This window comes from Lissotriton vulgaris, chromosome 3_1 (genome assembly GCF_964263255.1).
Source record: "Lissotriton vulgaris chromosome 3_1, aLisVul1.2, whole genome shotgun sequence".
Classification (NCBI taxonomy): Eukaryota; Metazoa; Chordata; class Amphibia; order Caudata; family Salamandridae; genus Lissotriton; species Lissotriton vulgaris.
The window spans coordinates 1,698,526,180-1,698,548,435 of NC_141689.1; positions in this window are offsets into that span (position 1 = coordinate 1,698,526,180).

Genomic DNA, 22,256 nt, shown 5'->3' on the forward strand with positions numbered 1-22,256 from the left:
GCGAACAGTGCGAGCAGTGCGAGCAAAATCCGCTGCTCGCGGATTTGCGGATTTTGCGGGAGATTCGCGAATCTCGCGGATTGCGAATTTCCCGAAAATCCGCAAAATCCGCGAGCGGAACGGATTTTCCGCCCATACCTAAGCACAGCTCCCTCCTTTACACTAATGTGCACTGGAGGAATAACCATCCGTCCCACGTTGGTATCGGACGTGGCCCACAAAGATTCAGGCAAAGAGGCCAATGCAGCCTCCACAGTAATCATGTATACCCTCTCCATTGATGGATAATTGTCATTCAAAATAACACGTACTCCCTCGAGAGAGCACCGTATCGTGGCCCGAAAATATTTGAGCATATCCAGGCCGATGATATTATCAGGGCTATTTGGGGAGAGTAGGAATGGGCACGGTGCAGCAAACTGATCTACATAAAGTGCAGGAGGTTGTGACAGTGGGCTAACAGAAGGAGTTCCATCGAACCCTATTGACGTAATCGAGGAGCCAGACAGGGGAGCCCTCGGAACCAATTTTTTGGACAAAGCGCTATGAGTAGCTCCTGTATTAACCAAGAACCTATCAGTAGAGCCCAAAACATGTGCTGTAACATAAGGACCCCTCTGATCTACTGGCACTTCAACTGGTTCCTTACCCCATCCAACGCAATCCTATGCATACTGTGAATCATTCTGTTTGGGAGGTGCATAATCAGACATTAGGTACTGGTGCCGTCGATCAAAAACATTTGACCCATCTCGGGATCGCACATTAGAATCAAACCTAGCTCAATCATTCGTGTTGGTTCTAGGGCCTGAAAAATTTCCTCTACCCCTCACAGACCCTTGCCCACGCTCCTGTCGTTGTGCGCGTAACACCGGGCACTCGCTCGCCCAATGGCCTTTCTGTCTACAATATGCACATTGATCCCGGGCCAAATCAGTACGAACCGAAGGAAGGTTAGAAAAATTTCTGCCACCCCTCTCGTTACCTCTACGAGGCGGCCCATATACTTGCGCTAACATAACCTTCGTTTTTAGATCTTTGGATTTCTTTTCCTCATTCCCTTTCGCTTCTAATTCCTGACGCTCGTAATACTGAGCCATCGTCAGGAGGGATGCTGGTGTCGAAGTTGTCCAAGAACTTTCACTCGCTTTTAATCGAGCTGCTATACTTGGTAATAGATTTGAGACATATTTATCAACAAAGAGATGTCGGCCCGTATCGTCCGTAAGCGACTGACCGCTAAAATCATGGAATGTTTCCTCAAACCGCTGAAGAAACCCGATACTAATTCATCTACTTTCTGTTTACAGGATGCTAACATAGTCCAATCAATCTTTTTAGGGGGGATAAGCGTTTTCAATTTAGTTACAATGGCAGCAGGGAGATCTAAAATCGATTGGGGTGGCTTCTGTGCTGGTTTTCTCTCCCTGTCCTCATCCTCGAGGTCCACCCACCGAGCTTTAAATACCGGAAGATCGTCAACCTTTCGTATCGATCTCCACATATCTGGTGGCAATATAAGCCCGAAAAACAAGTCAATATCAGTCAAAGTCATAGTACAGGAATTCAAAGCCCCCTCAACTTCCTCATAAAAAGCTGCGGGATTCTTTCGAGGATCAGGTAATGCTGCTTTCAATGCCATAACATCTGCTCTATTCCAAGGAGTATAAACCCAATTATAAATAAAATACCCTTGAGCATCAGGGGATCTTCTAGCCGTACTAGTACCCGCTCCCTTAGGAGGAACATACAAAGGCGCCGCCTCCCGCATCGGTTTAGCATGCACTGCATCGATCTTATCTGAATAAAAAATGGATGACTGCTTCCCGCCGCCAGCCGGAGTCAAGATCTCGTCGCCAGCCTTCCGTTTTCTTTCTTCATCCTGGAGCCGAAACATTTCGTCCCGTAACGCAAATAGCCGTCGAATTGCATTGGGCACCTGGGGAGAAAGAAAAAGACCTTTACGCAGTTCCTTTGCATCAGCTATCACATCCGCTGGTTCAAGAACATCAGAATATCTCCGAAAGGCTGACACCACCTCATCAGAAAAACAACTAGCAAAATACAATCTTTCCCTATCTTCCCATGTCTCAAGCTCTGTCAACAAATCGGCTAAGGACATAGTATCTTTGGTGACTCGATAAGCAATCTTACGAAGATCAGCCATACGATCGGCCGATAACATAGACCGCGTATCCCTCTTCTGGTCGGGCGGCCTAGAATCTTGATCTCCTCCATTTGGGGCGGACGGACCAGCGTACGGCGGTGGTGAACGATCTAGTAACGAAAAATCATCATCCGATTTATTAAGGACAGGATAGAGAGGCTGACGAAAAGGGTACTGGCCAGATATTTGAAACCGCCGTTCTTTCTCTTGCTTCTCTTCTAATTCTTTAGCTTCTCGCTTTTTTAGCTCTTGCGCCTTTTCACGCTCACTCTTTCGCTGCTCTTTCTCAATCAGTGCTTGCTCACGCTTCTCACGCTCTCGCACCTCTTTCACCCACATTCGTATACATTCAAACATATCTTGTCGCACTCTCCGTTTACACATACACTGTTCCACATACTCAATCTTCCTCAAGTCAAACGATCCATACATAGGCCATCGCAACTCAGGATCCTTCTTGGTATATTTCCTCCACAACGTGCTGTACATTATGGGGGAAAGACCAAATTTGACATACATATCCCTATTCAGCGTCCCCTCTGGGGGAGCCGGCTGTGATTCTTCAAGTACCAACCGGTCATTTCCAAAACCGCAGCACCACTTACGAAGTGCGCTAAAAACAGGCATGTCTTAAAAATAATGCAGAATATGCAATATTACAATTAAATGGCACTTAAACGTTGCACCACTCAAATTCATAGGTCAGGAGAAAAATCCCCACATTGCCTGCCTATATGGGTTGCAACTCATATATCACTCTAATAGGCTCAATAATATGACTAGTCATCTCCAAACAATCAAACAAATTAGTCGGGGCAAGCGTATCCTAAAACTGCCTTGCCAAACAAGACTATCAAAGGCTCGGAGCAAGTATCGTACAAAGATTCTTACCAGTCAAGAGCGTCCAGATTCCAACTGCCAAGTTCTGAATTCGCCCATACGGCCACTACGCGGCAAACCGACAGAAGAGGTCTCAGTCGATGACCGGCGCTACCCAGATGGTCAGATCGGAAGGGAAGAAAGAATACCTCCGGATGCCAGTACTAAAGGCGCCGCTGGCAGTGATCACGTCCCCGGCAAGGTTCCAATCCTTAGTCACGACCAGTCCTTCGAGCATCCGAGTCGCCGATGAGTCCCACGTGACGGACGCCAATTGATGAATACAGGCCTCAGCCAGGCCCATGAATGCGAAAAGGGTTCGCCCTTCTGTACGCAAAGTCCTCAGACTACACAAGAAATTGGCACGGAAACTGGAAATACAAAGACATAGTTTAATAAACCTTTAAAGGTGGTACTACAGCCCACACAACACTCTACAGTATTGTTCAAGGTAGCACAAAGAACACGAACATGCGGTCCCCTTTTATACACAAAGAAGGGGCTCATAAGTGGGCGGTTACAGCTCAAAAGTATGATTTACGGCCATATAAGGACATTTCTTGAACAGGGTCAATACATGGGTGGAGTTAATGGTTCGTGAAGCCCCCTGAATGCACATTTCGATCCCCTCTAAGCAGAAACAGATGTAACACGTACTGGGCATGCGCTAGATAGGCTGGAACTATTTATAGCTTGTTGCTGGTCAAACTCCAGGGGTGACGGTCAGTGAGGTAGGACTTGCCTCGTGGCGAGCACATGGCACAATGTAGCCTACAAGATGGAGGCCAGAAAACAAAATGGAGTCCGGCCGTACGTACAAGTATGAGCGGGAAAACTATACTGAAAACACAATAGCATGTCTTCAGCAAATGCTTAACATTATCGCTGTTTTATTTACAACACCCCTAACTCGCCCTCATGGACACTTGAGTAAGACTTTAATATTTCCTGTTAAACTGTTGTTGGACGCTTAATTCAGTCTGGTGATCATTTAATTGACATATTTTTTCACGTCTTTCCAAGTGGGTAACTGGCTTAGGATCACAGTGAATTGAGATGAATTCAAATTTGGGCAAAGGTAGGAAGTCCTGGGTGGGAGGCACAATCACAGGGACCAGTTTATAACGAGGGCGGCTTCAGTTTTGGAACATGAGATCGCAATTCCGGAGCAACGCCTATCCTTAGAACCTCTACATAACAAACGGTCCTCCTTGGGCCTAATTCAGCTAGCCACTACTCCGCCAAGTTTTCCGTCTGTCTTTGGCATGGATAAGGATTTAAATACCACAGATAGTGACTCGCATCATCCTTTCTTCCAGCCTGTCTCTAGAGCATTGAGCAGGGAATCTTCCCAAGAAGACTTAAGTATAGAGCCTAGGCTAGAAATCATATCTGAGGAGAATGTTTTATGCCCCACCCTAAATACAATAACTAAAGATAGCCTGAAATCTATCCCGCAAGGCCAAAGGCCCACACCTAAACAAAAGCGGGGGGAGGGTTAAACATAGGGGAAGATTGGCAAAAACCCCAAAAATATATATAAATCCACCTAAGGAAAGTAGCCTAGCTCCCAGGAAAACAGTGGTAAATTCATCTGCCTTATTGTCTTCCCACTCCCAAGACTTAATTGATAAAACAGAACAACTTTCATTGATAATGCCATTGGTTGAAAGAATAAAGAGAATAGGGGAGAAGTTGGGTTCTATAGAGGAAGTGATAAACTCTAATACCATACTTATAAATAAATTGGTTGACCCCCCACATAACCAGATTTTGAATCAGGTTAAGCCAATTATAACATCTGGGCTGGAGAAGAGAAATGACCCAAGCGGGGTGGTCCAGAAATTACCGCCCCTGCCTAACACTGTGACACCACTGAATAATGCTAAAGGTGTTTTAGTGCAGAGAGAGGAAGGTACCGTGGGACTGGCTAAGGAAGCCTCTAATAGAGAAAAGAAAAGTAGTAACGATGGAAAAAGAAACAGACCCTTACCCCGCATTGACCTGCCACCCGAGGCAGCTCCATACGTAGTTGTCCTTGCAAGGGTCCCTGAACTAGCTACTGGGAAAACAGAGGGATATTACAAGCTGAAAAATAAAGTAGTATACTGGCTAAGCAAGAATAGACCACTCCCACCAAGTATAGATCGGGAAATTCTTCATGTAAGGAGAGTTGGGTGGTTGGGACATAGGCCAAAAAACTAATCAGCGGACCTGGTCATTGTGAACTTTAAGGATAGGTGTGTTACTTCTTACATCCAAGGCTGGTGCGCCCAGGAAGGGGAGTGTGGTATAGGCTCGCGGGATCTTGGCTACTTTTACCCTAGAACACAAGACATGGCAGTGCCAAGATATCACACAGGAAACTACCATACAGCCATATCAGTTGATCCCGACTTTAATGATTTCAATATCCCAACCTCGAATCAATTTGCCCTGTTATCAGGCTGAGAGGCGGTTGATTGACTTACGAAAGAGACATCCAGCCAGGATGAAAATCTAATTATACTAGAAAGACCAGGGACTTGTGTCCTGACGACACAGAGCGGGTCCAGGGAGGGGTCTGCGGAGATGCAGTGTGATGTGCACGATCTCCCAGAGAACTGCGCAATGGTTCGAAGCGGACATAGGGATATTACATATAAGGATGGACTTTTTAATTCTCCCACTGTGATAGGTACCCATATTCCTGGCATAATTGACACACCCTGGAACATACTTCCAGGGGGATATTTATTGGGGGAGCCCCCAGTAACGAAAGATTCAGGTAATCCAACTATTGCTACAGATATTGAGGAAGCATGTCGTATAACGTTCTGGAACGTGGCAGGCCTTAGAGCTAAAATAACTAATCCAATTTGGCAAAATATTGTAAATGGGCATGATATCCTGTGTTTCCAGGAGACATGGATTACAGAGCAACTCCATCTTTGTGGTTATTATACTTTGTTTACACCAGCAGTGGATGTGGCACTTGGTAGGGCTAAAGGGGGTCTGTGCACATACCTATCGAACCAGCTGAAATATCAGGAAGGTAAACAACTTGTGCATAATAGCTATTATCAACTGGTGAAGATAGGTATTATTAAAGCGCCGTCTGTCATAATTATACATTTTTATAATAACATTCCCACAGGTGAAATCGAAGTAACCCTAAAAAATATGGGTACCGATATAAAAAAGGTGATTGATACAAATTCTACAGAAGTATCTGGGGGATGATTTTAATTGTACAATTTGCAAAAGGGGACGGCAAGGAGTTTCCAGTATTATGTTGGATCAGGATACCAACCTAACACATTTTGAGCATACTATGTGCGGGGATTTGTTGAATGATATTTTGTTTTCTGGCGATCTGGGTTTTGCAAATGAAATCGGTCAAAGAGAGTCTCCTTTCAATCCGACATTTAATGGCAGGGATGCGTCCACCATAATTGCTTTTATTCTATGTCCTGTGAAGCATGGACGCCGGGTTATAACTTGTCGGACTATTAATAGTGCATTAAGTGATCATCATCCACTAATCATGGAGATCTTAAACTCATTTCGGGAAGTAGGTGGTGGCCAAATTTGCAGGCAGATTGTCCCGGACGTAAGTATGAGAAGACAGAACGGTTATTCCCTTAAATGGTGTAGGGTGGTCCCTGATGATTTCATGGTTAATTTAATGTCTCGGTGTTTGACAAGTTTCCTGACCTGTCTGGACGAGAATGCTGACAGCAAGGGTATTGTCAAACACTTTGACATTATTGCATCTTATATCAGGGATATCTTATGGGTGGAACCAAAAAATCGTAAGGAGGTGACCAGAAGTTGGTTTGATTCCGCATGTACAAAGGCCCATACGAAACTTAAACACGCTCTGCACACGGTCCCCCGTGATCCCCCATTGGTTAAGGAGGCGAGGAAAATCTACTACGAGGCATTGAAAAAAAGGAAAGCAGCTATCAAAAGGGGTGCGTGGGAGTCACTATGTGAGGCCTCAGAGAGTAGTGATATAACTGCTTTCTGGAAAGCAGTAAATGTCCCATTCTTCTCTGATGATACTAAAGCACGTATTGAAATTGCGATCTCAGAGGATGAATGGGTAAACCATTTCGCCCAACTGTATAGCACTCCGAATATGGCGCAACATTCTCCACTTTTAAGTATAGGGGAATTGAGGGCTAAGGGTATGAAACTGGACGTCACCTTGGAAGAGGTAACTGCGAGCATTAAAGCAACACGGGGAGGTAAATTTCCAGGCCCAGATGGAATACCACCTGACCTGTTTAAAAGTAACATTGAGTTGTGGGGCCCTATTCTAGTCCAACTATTTAATGCCTCCACCGAGATGGGTTTGATCCCCTCGTGGTTTACTTCTCTTATCGTGCCCATATTTAAAAAGGAAGATAGGCAACAATGTACGTGCTACCGACCAATCTCTTTACTGGATTCCTCCATGAAAATCCTTGGGAGAATTATTTTAAGTAGACTACAAAGTTGGGCGGAAGATAGCGCCGTTATCAACGATCTCCAGTATGGGTTCCAAAATGAGGTCGGAACAATAGATCAAGGGTTAAACTTATTTATCCTGCAACAAAAATACATTAGGGCCAGGAGGGAGTGGATTTATTTTGTATTTGTTGACTTAACGTTAGTGTTCGACTGTGTTTCACACAGCAAACTATGGTTGATTTTAGAAAATCTGGGAGTGGAAGAAAAAATTATTTACTTCCTTAGAGAACTATATTCAGGGGCCACTGCTACAGTACGATATGGTAGAAATGGAGAATGTACAAGATCATTTGACATAGGGTGCGGGGTACGTCAGGGGTGCGTCCTTGCCCCTTTTGTATTCCTACTTTATATAAATGACCTTGAAAAAAGTCTATTGCAAGCTTCCAGGCACATACCTAGGGTAGCTAAAAGACCAATCCCTGCGCTTCTCTACGCAGACGATGCGGTCATAATGGCTCGAACGCCCCTTGCCCTACAACGTCTGATAACATCTTTTAACACCTTTATGTCAAATTTAGATCTGAATATTAATTGTACCAAAACGTTTTCCATGAATTGTGGCCCCGGCAACAACAAAAGGAAAAAGATTATGTATATCAATGCTAGTTCTTTAGATTCCACCCCCACTTTCCCATACCTAGGCATTTTGTTTCGCGAAGCCGGCACATGGGCATGTGCCATCAAAGCAAGAAGATTTCTGTTCTGCAAATCAATTATGGCCTTAAACATTTTCACTAAAAAGATGGGGAAAAAACCTACTGTCGAACTTTTAAGGATTTTTAATGCTACATGTATTTCAATTGCAGTCTACGGCGCTGGTATATGGGGTTATGACAACGTAAAATCAATCCAGTGCGCTGAGAACATGTTCTTCAGATACATCTTAGCTGTACCAGGGAGTGTCTCAAGTTACATCTGTCACATGGAACTCGCCAACCGCATATCGAAGACACAATTAGGGCCCAGCCAATACTATTATGGCATAGGGTCTGGACAAATGAGGATGGTGAATTGAACCGTGCCATTATAAAGGATGCGTTAAGTTCTGCGCACGTGAGTAGGATAAAATGGTTTGCTTATGTAAAAGATTTCTTAGTGAAAATGGGCTGTCAGACTTATTTCAATCACCCACTTTCAATGTGTAATAGTCCTAGGAAATCTTTGAAAAATCATTGTATGAGATACCTGGAAGAGAAAAGAGCCAGTGAGGAAATTAAGAAAAAGACTGTCTTAGCTCACCAAATGATTTTGGCACAGGGTAAAATACAACCATACCTAACTCTTCGTATGAGCGAACAGGAGTGGTTCATTCTAACACGCTTTAGGCTAAATATTGTTTTTAGAGTTTTTAGTTTCCCCGTCATGAATACCTGGTCATGTGATTTAATTAAATGCCCGTGTGATGATTTATCCGAACAATCAGACATTCATATCTTATTTTTTTGTAAGTTTTACTCTTTACCCCGAAAAAGACTGATTGTTCTTATACTGAAGGAGATGGAAGTTAACAGTTGTCGACCAGCTTTTTTAGTACTGCAGAAATTGGATGTCGTATTGACTGTGGCATCTATCTCTGAATGTTTTAACAATGTTTTTAGACTGCGTAAATCCATTTGTATTTGAGAATGTTATACTTACTTGATTCCCTTATGACTGCCCCCTATTGTAATGCAATTTGCTTTTTTGCTTTTTTATAATGAAAATTATGTGCACTTTTGTGGTTACCTGTTTTTAACCGACTAAAATTATGAAATGAAAATGACAAAGACCATAAGAAGAAAACTGATGGTGAGATTGAGATCAAAGTCAAATCAGGTCAAACCTGATCAACTTGCCATTTGGTCAGGCATGTGGTTGCCACACAATCAATGGAGCACTATATAAAATAACCTACACCTTCTAAATGAGCCTAGAAGTATACACAAATGTACCTTTTGCTTTAACGAGGGGCCTGCTTGATCTATGCACATATGGAATGCACATTTTCAGCTATAAATATTATTGTGAACATAAAAAATGTGCAAATGTAGATGTGATTATTAAAACCATCATAGGAAAACTTGTCTTTGAAAGAACAAGTGCATGCCTTCATACGGGCAGCCAAGCCTATCTCTTTGATCTAGGTATGCGAAGTGCAATCTTGTTTTAATGCACGGTGTCGTTTAATAGCTGAATTAATTCATTCCACGTGTATTTTCTTTGAAGATTGAAGACATGCCTGGAATGCACTTTAGCTGCTTGGACAGTTGACAGACCATTAAACTAAAGTAGTACAGTCTGTACAGTTGAAAAGTTCTAATTTAAAGTTAACCTAAATTGATTCTTCTTTTAAGAGCTGTGCTTTCCTGAGACAACCCGCTCTTCAGTCCAAAATCACAAATCAGTTTGAAAACCTACGTTTATTTCTGCTTTCTGTATACAATTTCAAAACCAACATGTTTTTTGCTTAAAACGTCTCCGGTGGTCACTCTCCCTTTACTGTAACACATGCTTTTTTGTTGAATTTCATTTCTGAACATGAATATGGCACACAGGATGTCTGGACCCGTGAGGAATACAAAGGAATGAATCAGAAAACTCCTGGCGTTTTAGTCAGTAATCTATGCATATGTGCATCTGTATATGTTCACAATTCATGAAACTAAGAATCTCATGAGCACTTCCGGGAATCTGTGACTCTTGCAGATTGAAAGCACCACAAGCATCAACATTTTCGCAAATGGAAATGCACATTTCATGCATTTTCACACAGAAACAATGGCACTACTGTTCATTTCAACTATTTTTTTCACATATAAATATTTCACCTCGTGGAAAAAACCTATGCCCTACAGCCTCTTGCATTTTATAGGTGATTCTTCACCATTCCCACCTTTGGAAATGCTGTTAGGCAAAGCTGTAACTGTTTTCGGAACTACCTGCGTTATATTTTGAACAGCCACACACTGGCAAGTTGGTGGGTGCTCTGCAGATTTTGAAGGAAGAAAAGCTCCAGGATACTCCCAAGCATGCAGATTTGCCTGGTTCCCCTATGGTCCTGACCATTTTCCAGGAAAGGATCTCCTGATCCTACATAAAGGGAGATGATTGCTCTTCCTACCCCGCATACTGAAGAAAAAGAGAAAAGCAACTACTGAAATTATTATATGCACTTTTTACATACATTAGGGAAGACATCTAAATACACCAGAAATTAAAAAAATATGTTTATTTGTGTATCTATGCACTAAATAATATTTGCATCGTACATTTCACTTAAATGTGTACCATAAGCCACAAGATGAACACATGCGGTACAAAAGGGGGTGGTGATGGATGGAGCATCTGAATCAATCAAACACTCACACCCAGTCAAAAGATCTGGGTTTAATCCATCACCGTTCTTTAGCCCACACTTGATTCCGGTCTCGGAAAGACATGGCTTGGTAGTTCGGGCTGGACTGTTCCCATGAGGCACAGGGTCAAGGCTGATTTGCATATAGCCATTGTCTGACCTAGGGATGTGTGGAGTGCAAAGAAACGATGGATTTAGGCCCAGATCTTTGTACTGGGGTGAACCTAAGACATTGTTCTACATTCTGTCCATCAACAGCGGTTTTTGCAATTTTCACCCTGAGTGGGCTGGGTATGCTCAGACGTGAGTCCCAGGTCCTCCACATCCCTGGAGTCAAGCTATCCAGGCTGAAGAAGGCTGATAGCCAGAAACCGGTCCTTGGATGCTTGGTTCCGGTCTAGGAAAGACATGGCTTGGTAGTTCTGGCTGGACTGTTCCCATGAGGCACAGGGTCAAGGCTGGTTTGCATATAGCCATTGTCTGACCTAGGGTGGTGTGGAGTGCAAACAAACGATAGATTTAGGCCCAGATCTTTGTACTGGGGTGAATGTAAGACATTGTTCTACAAAATGGAAATATATGTATTTAAGTGGGTCCTCAGGATCAGGTACCCCAGCCCAATCAAATTATTTAGCATTAGGTTCCTATAAGGATATTCAATTCACCTCTATATCTCCAGCTCTGTTGAGAGCAAATTAGTCATGTTGCCATTTTACATTGAATTGAAAGAGATAGTGTTTCGCAAATGGTTATTTAAATGCTAATTAGTCTCCCAAAGAAAGGCAAGATACAGGTTCTCGGAGAAAGTCAAGAATACCCTTGTTAGAAAGACGAAACTGTGCGATCTGTATCCGGATCCTGAATTCCTTCACAGTATCGACTATGGTCACTGACCAATTATGCACTGTGTATCTAATTAATTAGTTACATTTTAGTCTCAAGACCCACAGGTTGTCTTTGCCTTAGGTAGAAAAATCGGGTATGACCACGAATACCACAAAGCAAAAGCCAGTTCCAGGTCCACATTAAGATACAACTTGTAAATATTCCCCTAGGTCTCACCCTACACGTTCAATTGTTAAATTCCGGATCTGTGACGGACAATATTCCTAATCAGTACAGTCTAGCCCTAACAATTCAGTGTCAGGTTTACAGCCTGCATGGCTAGGTAGAACTGGCGATTGGGCCCAGGGGAACAAACTTCACAGAAGCAAAAATGTTTGAAGGACAAAGTGAAGTTGTGGTTCTGTGATTCATGAGATTGTCCTCGCTGGATTGTGCATTGCATCTTTGACAGACAGGTGGTTCAAAACTAATGGCGGTTGGCTTGCGCATTGTGTCCATGGTGAATGGATTGTCAGTAGCTAAGACCAATTCACAATGGCATCTGCTCAGTCCCAGGCCAATCAGAGGTTAGACCAATGTAAGGGACAAACAGCAAGTATTTCTGGGACAATCAAGGCAGCAAAGATAAAATAATTATTGATTATAGATTTAATCGGCTGGGGGATTGGTAGGTTCTGTCACAGTATTCCCACATGGGTGCGTCTCCATGCTCATGTGTTCCTTTGGCTCCCTTGTGCTTTACCTCAGAAGTTCTACATTATTCTTGCATTACTGTCTGCTATACCAAAAAGTTTCCAGTCAGACTATACTGACCTCTTGACTCTTGGCCTATACCTTTTTCCCAGATATCCACCCCACTAACCAGTCTCTAGTAATCACAATGATAATAAGAGCAGAAACCTAATGTATACACTGGTGCAATGATCTAGTATTTGTTGATAAAGCATCCTTAATATTACTGATCTCTTTTCAAGATTATGATTGCACCCAGCAAAACCAGAGTCAGCGTGTGTTGTCTTTTTCTCTCTTGTACTCTACCCTACTTTCCCCAGTGTATTATTGAATTAATCACTGTGACATAATTTCAGAGCTACGATTCCTAGATTTCAGGGATGCACTGAGACTGTTGCTTGTGTTCACTCCATCTTATGCTAAACCTGAGATATTTAAGGTAACTCCAAATATGATAAGTGAATTACTGCAAAGAGAAAAATACTTGCATGCAGTAGGCCCCAACTGCGTAAGTATAATTTTAATGAAAAGAAATCTCACATGGTGTTCTAGGATATATAATCAGTGCATGATTTCAAACAAAATATCTTGGAGCTGGAAAGGTAGCACTCTGCTATGTCTTCAAAGGAGGGACTCTTTTGTAGATCACACTTTATTTACGTAGATAGCAGAAGAGTAGGTAAAATCTTAAAACTAAAATATTGTTGCAGCAACTGGAGAACTAAACTACCAAAAATAAGATAATTACTGAAGTCCATCAGATTTACAGCTTGTGGATCCTGTTAAAATGTGGGCTTAGTACTGACCCGAATCTCTAATTTGGAGTTGATGATTGATATTACAGAGCCCACCTCTCAATCCAATTCCCCACCTACAAAAAATGCAGACGAATTAGGTAGGTAGCCTGTAAAACGAAACCTCGGCCCAACTCAGTTTCAGTGTGTGGAATGATGGCTCTTCTGTTAACTCAAAGAATCACGAAGAGAGTGTGAAATCCCCTTTGGAAAATCATTTGTGTGCGATGATGAAAGCCTGTTGCACTGCCTTATTTACTAAGGTGGAACTACTGGTAAAGTCTCTGAGAGAGGATCAAATGGTTAATATTGAGAATGGGATCGATAACATCTTGGGACCCCCAGCCTATCTTTGCCAAAGCCATTGGTGTGGCACCATCAAGGAAAAATCATCATGTATCAAATTCACATGCAAGTCTTAGGCCCAATGCCCTTTCTAGCAATGCAACTGGCTTGTCTAGTAATAAGTGCTCTTGGGTCCCTTCTCCTTGGTCCCTGAAAGGCCTGTTATCTCCACTACCACAGAGCATTTACCACCATAGGAAGGAGGTAGAACAGCACATAACCCTCTGCATCAGCAGTATCTTCACCTTCTTCAAGATTCAACCTTTTTCATCATCATTCTCGATCAAGTTCCCTCTTTAAATCCTACAAAAGGCAAATCAGGGGCAGATTTGAAATGCCATGCACTGGTTTAGAGGTAACTCAGGGGTTGGTTGTGGACAAAAGTTTTCATAAGGGAATTCTGTCATTGTTAATTTCAAGAACCCCGGGTTGGTGGGAGACTTACTTTCAATCCTGAGATACTTAGTTGACTCCACTGGATGAATTAGAGTGTTTTCATTGAGTTATTTTTATAAACCGTCTCAATCTTCGTACAGAGTGGGAGTTGATGACTGGCAGATTAATGCTCAATTTAATGCTCCACTCATGCTTGATTCCTCTGTGTAGCTGTTTTTTCTGCCTTCAGTAAGTTGCAAGAAATTGATTAGTGCCCATCACTGTCCATACGGAATATCCTTCTGACCACCTTTGCTGCTAGTGATCTTCCTCCAAGTAAGACGGAGGCTCCAACGCAGATAACGAACCCCAGACTAAGCTGGTGTGCCTCCCATATCACCCTGTGATGGAAACATGTTGAACCTATTGTCCTGGAACATTGCTGGAGTTTGTTTAAAGCTCTCCAAGGATGACTGGATGGGTTTCATTAAATAGTTTGACTTGATTTGTTTGCAAGAGTCTTGGGCTTTGGAAGACTTCCATATCAATGTTTTGTCTTCTTTTTTCAGCCCTGCTTTGCCAGCAGCTTCTGCGAAGAAATGAGGCTTGATCTGATTTGCTGGCTACTGGGAGTGTGAGGGGCACCATGCAATTTTGGAAAGTCGTGAACTGCCTGTTTTGCTGCTGAAGGGATACCCTCTAATGTAGACTGTTTAATCCCAGATACTTAATGGGTCATTTACTTTTTGCAAATCTTCAGTTCTTTGACTAATGTCGACAATTACCAGGACATTGGGCCCCTCTTGGTGAAAAATAGGAAATTGTCCCTTAACTTTAGCTAGTCCAGTGTATGAAAGTATATGAAAGACCCGGGGCCCAATGGGGTTACTGTAGATCTGTTCAGAGACAACCTTGATCTCTGGACTCCCATGCTCACTAATGTTTTCGAGCTGCTATTATTGGCCTGCTTCTTTCTATATGGAAGGGGGCTATTGTATTACTCATCTTTCAAAGAGGTGATAGAACCAACTCAGCCTGCTATTGGCCAATTTCCTTACTAGATTCTACAGTTATGATCTTGGGTAGTGTTCTATTGGCCCACTTAGAGAGTTTGGCTATCTCAAACAACAGTCTCTCTAAAGCCAAATATGGTTTCTGACAAGAGATGGGTACGGATAAACAGTGTTTGAACCTATCTTTCATTATTGGCAAGTACACCAAGTCCATGAAAGTCTGTTTACACCTAGCCTTCATGGACTTTTCTTGTGCTTTAGATATGGTAAATCAGGTCAAACTATAGGACGTGTTGGGGAACCTGGGTGTAGAAGAACCTGTGGTTACTCTCCTTCGGTGGTTGCACTGGAATACTTCGGCTAAGATCTGTGACGGGCCCAGGGGTGAATGTACATGACCTATATACTGCAATCAAGATGTTTGCCAGTGTTGCATTCCTGCCTCATTTTTGCTTCTTAACTACATTTATGGCTTAGAAGCTCTTTTGCTCCAAAGGAAATTGGATTTCCCAAGGGCAGACACTCATTTTATCCCAACACTTCTTTATGCAGATGACTCTGTCCTATTATCTAGGGCCATATTTAGCCTTCAGAAAGCTCTGGATGCATTTGTGGAGTTTATATTATCCCTGAATTTGAAGATTAATCAGCAAAAGGCATTCATAATGGTTTGTGGGCCAAAGAAAACTAATGTAAACCCTTTATCATTGTGGGAGCTCTGGTTGCCAAAGTAGAGAGTTCGGTTATTTAGTATTCCCTTTCGATCCACAAGTTAAGTGGGAGTCCTTGATGGTGTTGAGGGTTCAACAAACCAACAGAGCGGTGGATGGTATTTTTTTGCTCCACAGAAAAGTAAGACATACACTAGGGAAGGACATTATCACTTTATATAAAGCAAAGTGTCTCTCAATAGCTACGAATGGGGCAGGAGTATTGGGGTTCTGTGATAGCTCTAGACTACAAATAGCAGAGAACAGCTTTCTGTGAAGACCCTTGATGGTGCCAGAGTGTGCGCAAATGTTCTTTTGCCATTCAGAGTGGGTTTAAATTATGGGGGGGGGATATTCTGGGCCTTGCTCCACTGTTATTATGGTAAAAATGTGGCAAAGTCCAGCATTAGGATTCTCTAAATGCATCCTCCAGGATTGCCTGAACTCATATAATGTACCTGGGCTAGGGTACCTTAAGCACCCTTTCAGTAGGGTCGGAGCCTCAGAACTTTTTTTAATCACCCTGATCAAATTGCTCGCCCAGCTAGAAATAAGATAAAGTTGGCATCTTATGAACAGGCGTAGCGCATGCTTAGGCAACACGCTGTTCAGTTTCCCTCGCTGGCAATGTACCTTGTTCCAATATCTAGCCATAAGTTGGAATTTTACCTTTATTGCATAGAAAATGCCTAATATATGTTCTACTGAAGCAGGCTCCGATTGGGGTCATTGCATTTTCTCTTCGTTTTCCCACATCAAGGGACTTGGTTAGAGAATCTCCCTCCATGCCCTTGCAATCAGTCATGGCAAAGCACATTGCACCTATTGCTTTTCTTACTTTATAGATCAGTGAGAACGCATTTGTTACTTCCTCTTTTGTGCCCACGAAATTAATTTCTTTTACAGGAAAGCTTTAGATTTCAGCAGCACCTTGATTCACCAAAGATTTGCTATGCTGTGATCAGCTTCATTAGTGGGTCACTCATCATTCGGAAAAGGTATTGCTAATTGGTGTGGGTTTTAGTTTTGGTCTTGCGATTCTATATTAACATCAATATTTTTTATCTCATATTTTCATATATTGAGCTTCTGAATTTTTATATCTTTGGGCATTATGAAATGTATTGAGTGTGCAATATGTTTGTAACTTGTTCTTTTGTGGCTTTTCTAAGCTTAATAAAGTTGTACGACTGTTTGACTGCCTTTGATGGAGTCCACAGAGCCTGGCTCTGGCATAACTAATAGAAAACTGAAAATGGACCCAAATGTGTGGGACACTTGGCTGATCTGCACTCCAGCACATGGTCTTGTATTCAGCTAAACTACTTAGCTACCGTGGCTTTCCACCCCAAGTACGACGCCTCTTTTTGATCTTTCGGGGTAGGTTATGCTTATGTCTTCATAACGTTTTCCTTAAAACATATCTGTGCCTAATTTTTAACCTTTTTCCCCACATCCTGAGGATTCCAAAAGTCAATTGAGTTTGTGGATTCTCCAGGAGGGAATTTATGAAAGAAGCCAACATATCAAAATATTGATAAATTTTTTTTAATGGGAGAAAGTGTTGTGCAAGAAAGCATATTTGTTTTTAATAAAATGAGACCAACAAAAATTTGCAGTGCTAAGATAACCAACTTTCCAGTTTTCAGGAATAAGCAGAGTTGTGAAAATAAACTATTTGTACCACATTTTTTGCATTTTTCTAAGTGGAAATCTAAAGATTGACCAAGAAAGCTACATATTTTTGAAAATTGGTCAAAAAGTCTGAATTCATCAAGTGAGAATTTTTGTAGATAGTTTATTGCTTTCCCAAAGAAATTAGTAGTCCTAAAAAAAAAATAGAAAAAAATATATAAAAAACAGGCATTTTAAGCTATAAGATTTTGTCCAGATGGCTAATTACCAAAAAGCCAAGCACTGTTACATTGGTCAAATCCCTCTGGTCACTGGGAAATATAGTGTTTGTTGATAGTTAAAAAACACATGGTGCTCAGAGTCATCAACTGAGCTGCAGCTTATATTTATATTTAATTGTGTGGCCATCATGCATCTATAGAAAAGGTAAACTGTAATGAATGAAAAGTGGGTATAAAGGAACCCTAGGCATTTTTTAAAATGCAGCCTAGATATTGAGTCTGGGAATAGTGGTTATTTGTGGAACTTGGAATATTGGGTGGCCCATAATGTCATATGATTGAGAGGGCAATTTGAAAATGTGACAGTTTTTGAATAGTGGCTTATATTTGGATTGTAATATTGGAAATGTAATTCATAATAACAAATGTTATAATATTCTTTGTTCCCAGACTTATCCCAATAAAAGCGTTACTCCACTTTTGTGGTACTTGGGCCCAGGATCGACCACCATCACAAGAAGTCTACGAAACACTGATATTTTTAAAATCTATATACTCATGGAAATTCCATGTGGTGTGTCTTTCATGAATCCCATAGAGTTGTTTTACTCTTAATGTAATGCAAACATCAAACTTTTGCTACAATCACACATTTGGGTCACATTTTTATAACAGAAACCTCAGAAATCTGCAGGGATCTACAAAATTGATTCCTCCCAGAGTTTCTACAGTTCTTCTGATTCAAATACTACTCAACTTGTGGGTTTCAGCATTGCTCCTGCTACACAAATGCCCCAATTCGCAAAGAGTAAATATGGTATCAGAAAATTGAATACATCTCTTATTAGTGTAAGCAGCAAAGCCATGTCAAGGTACCAACTTATGTACAGTCCATTCATTTGACTTTCATGACTGACACACAAAGCTGTTCACACCTCCAGCCAAGGGCTCAGCACACATAACACTATCATCCCCAAAACACCATCTTTCAAGGGCCCTTCACATTCATACATCCGCAAGGATGAAACATTATTCACACTACCATTCAGCAAGCCATCAGACAACTTAGATGCAAACACACCTCTAGAAAACCAATACACACATACCGCCAACCATGTGCACACATACAGCTAGCAAACCATCAAACATGCTGCCAGCCAACATCCACACATAGCGATAGCCAACAGCCACATATTCCACCAGCTAGCAGACACACATACTGCAAACCAGGAGCCACACATTCCGCCACCCAACAGCCAAACAAATGCAAATACACACACCTCCAGCCACTGTTGTGGGTAAGTGCCTGGCATGGATTTCACTTCTACCTCGACCATCTGCCTTCTATCTAAACAATAGTCCCTTGAAAGCAAACCTGGGCTAAGTTTTGACTACCTGTTCTGAGTCTTACTGCTGTGAGGGTGCCAGGAGCGCCTTTAATAATTGTCTCCTAATTGTATCCTTCATAAACTCAGAAAAAATTGTCTCATGTGCCTTTTTAGCGACTTTACAGCACTAAATGTAACTCCTTCTATTGTGCATATGTAAGATAGGGGTGTCTGAAAATGCCTTTGGGACTTATTTACCAGAGCATATCTTTAGGGTAACACTGTTGTAGCCATGCTGGAACAGAATCTTTTAAGATCCCTAAATAAGTCTACTTAAAGACTAAGGGCTTTGGGGTTTGATGTACAGATTACTCTGTCAAAACATAGTATATGGCCCGTTCATCGTTATGTGAAGTGCATTGACTGTAATGTGCTTGTACTATGATGAACACATCTGTCATTTTCTGATGGAGGATGGTGATAGGAAGCAGACCAGGCTATTCACTATGTGGTTAGAGCTGAGTGTAGTCTTCTATTTGTGACACTTGTACCTTGACCACATGACTTCTACCTACTTGAAAACCCTTTGAAAAGAAGCCTATGCTAAGCTTTGACTATCTCATTGTGTCCCTGTCTCCATCAAAGTACCAACTAAAACCCAGCAAGTGCCACATGAACCTTTGCTAATGCCTCACCATGGTAGCCACCTATAAGACGTGCATATTATTATTTATTATTTCATTACCCACTAGGAAGAAGTATATTTCATGTGACTTTAACACGCTTGCTGTGCTAAATCCACCTCCTTCCAGTGTGTGGAAGTAAGTTGAGGATTTTCGAAAACCCTTTTGGGCTCATTCATCAGACAATGTGAGCATATCTACAGGTTAAAAATGGGGAAAACATTCCTTCTCTTTGCTCCTTATGGAGTACTACCAGAAAGACTAAGGACCTTAGTGGCAGGCGGACAGGCTATTTAGTGAAAGCGTGGCATGTGTCCCATTCATTATCATGTGGAGTGCATTGACTGGCAGAAAAGACACAACAATTGAAAATCTCATTTAGGAAGAAATAATCTTGGACTGTGGTACTTTTTTATTAGAGAACTAATGAAGAACAATAAGTACATTTCACTGTGTGAGCAAGTATCTAATATTTCAGATCCAAAAGACCCAAAGCTTTGGTGAATGTGCACTTTACAAATACAAGTGAAGTCGTGCAGTTTGTTCATACTTGATGGAATAATTAGAAAGGCTACTTAGCTATTCACGTAGTGGACTATGGATGGTATGTAAACATGCACATCCATTTAAAGGAACATAATGTGCTCCACTTCAGTCAATTTCCTAAAACTTCACTTTTGTGTTGTACAAAGTGAAGCATGTTGGCAAACAGAGGCTTGAATGAGATGGATACTGGAGATAGTAAAACCACCTTTCCTGCTTCTTTCCTTGCCTACAGCAAACTTTGGGGCCCATTAGGATGTCGTTCGGATTGCCCCTGCCAGGCTGGCGGTGGCTACCGCCAGCCTGGCGGGGGCAATCCGCCAGCCTGGCGGGGGCAATCCGCCCGACATCCGCATTTGAATTCCCCCGCCATATTAGTTGAGTTTACAAGAATGATATGCCTCGGTTGCAAAATTTCCTCTTGTTGTGTTGCATCAGAATGACCCCAAAAGCAGTAATGAAAACATTATTATATAAAGTATTAGTTTCAGTATTAGTTTGGAAAAGAAGCTGCGCTGTATAGAATGTGACTTTATCTCTTGAATAGGCACATATTTATTGGTCAACCATTTCAAAGAAGTAGAGATTACAAAATATCCAAGGCATAGTTGTCAATCTTTCATGTTTTCAGGCAACTACCAATCAAACTCTGTTTTTGGGATCCATAGCTATCCTTTAGGTCATAGTTCAGACCCTAATAAATCCATGTGGTCTGCATGAAAAGTGTTCATATGTTGAATATGTTCTGGTAGATTCTGTTAGCACACAAGAAGTCTTCAAGATACACTACAATAAATACACCAATGATATCATGAACCACCTCAGATATTGAAATGCCTCTGGACCAATTCACAATCGAAACAACCTTTCTTAGTGTTCAAAAGGACCATATTTGGTTTTAAAAGATGTTCTCATTTACTCTCCGCTACTGATTCAAATCAAAATGTATGCACCTCTACAATCGATTCTGGTGAATATTTATGATTTCTGCACTTGATCAATGAGCTCCGGTTTGAGAAAGAAGTGGATAGCAGTTCTCTAAAGTAGTATTATTAATCTCGTGATAGTCAATACTGGGACGATGTCACTTGTTTTCTTCTGAATGAAAAATAAAGAGGATTCCACTGGAAAGGCAGAAGGTTTATGAATCTCTTGCGTAAAACGGTCATTATTGTAAGGATGGATCATTTGACTCTTTTCAGGAGGCAAGGAATACATCTTTCATTGAGTTATTTTTCTAAAATGAATTGCTAATCAAAGACACAATGAGTGGAAAGTGTCTTGGCTTCCACTGTGCAAAAGGCATGCTGAAAGTCTTGGAAAGCGGTTCCTATATGACATATATACCTGAATACAAGAAAAGTTGTGTTTTGACAAACAGGGGTGCTTACTATTGGGGCAATAAGAAGCATTCTCTTTGGTTTGAGACCTTCTCGTTTCCGACCAGGATACTGGACAGTGTCTAACAGAGTGTCCACATTTCACACACAAGAAGCATAGATTGTCCTTACATCTGCATGTTCTTTCCTTATTGAATAAATGACAGCACAACTCTCCTATTTGCTTGGTATCCTCAGAATGTGGAGCATATTATCAATGGCCAATGATAATTATCGCTGGCCGTGCTTAGCGATACCTTTTTTATGGTAGGCTATCTCTGGAATGTATTGCCCTGGTAGCACGTTGTTAAGAACGCGTTTCTCCAGGGCGATAAAAATTCCGGAGATAGCGAGGTAATCGTCGTTTTGCAGGAACATCCACCCCCTATGTAAAACATAGGAAGTCTGGATTTTAGCAGACGTTAGTTTTTGGCGAAAAACGCTGTTCTGTGGGCTGCCTTGTAAGTATCAGGATGTGAACATCAGCGGTATTTGCAAGGTAGTCCATCCAGGGAACGGGCAGTGATGCCCACTTTGCATCTAATTAGAGATACAATGGGAGGTGTTGGGAAAAAGGGTGCTAACATGTGATTATGCATGTTAGCACCCTCTTGTATATAGGGCAATATTTGTATTGCCGCTTTTTTGGCTTTTTAAGCCAAGAAAGCGTAGATAAAGCCCTTGTAAATATGCCCTGTGGTGATTTATGTACCTGAGCCAAGACACATGGATTTAGGTTGTTGTTTTGTCTCCAGTGGGAACCAATTCCTGC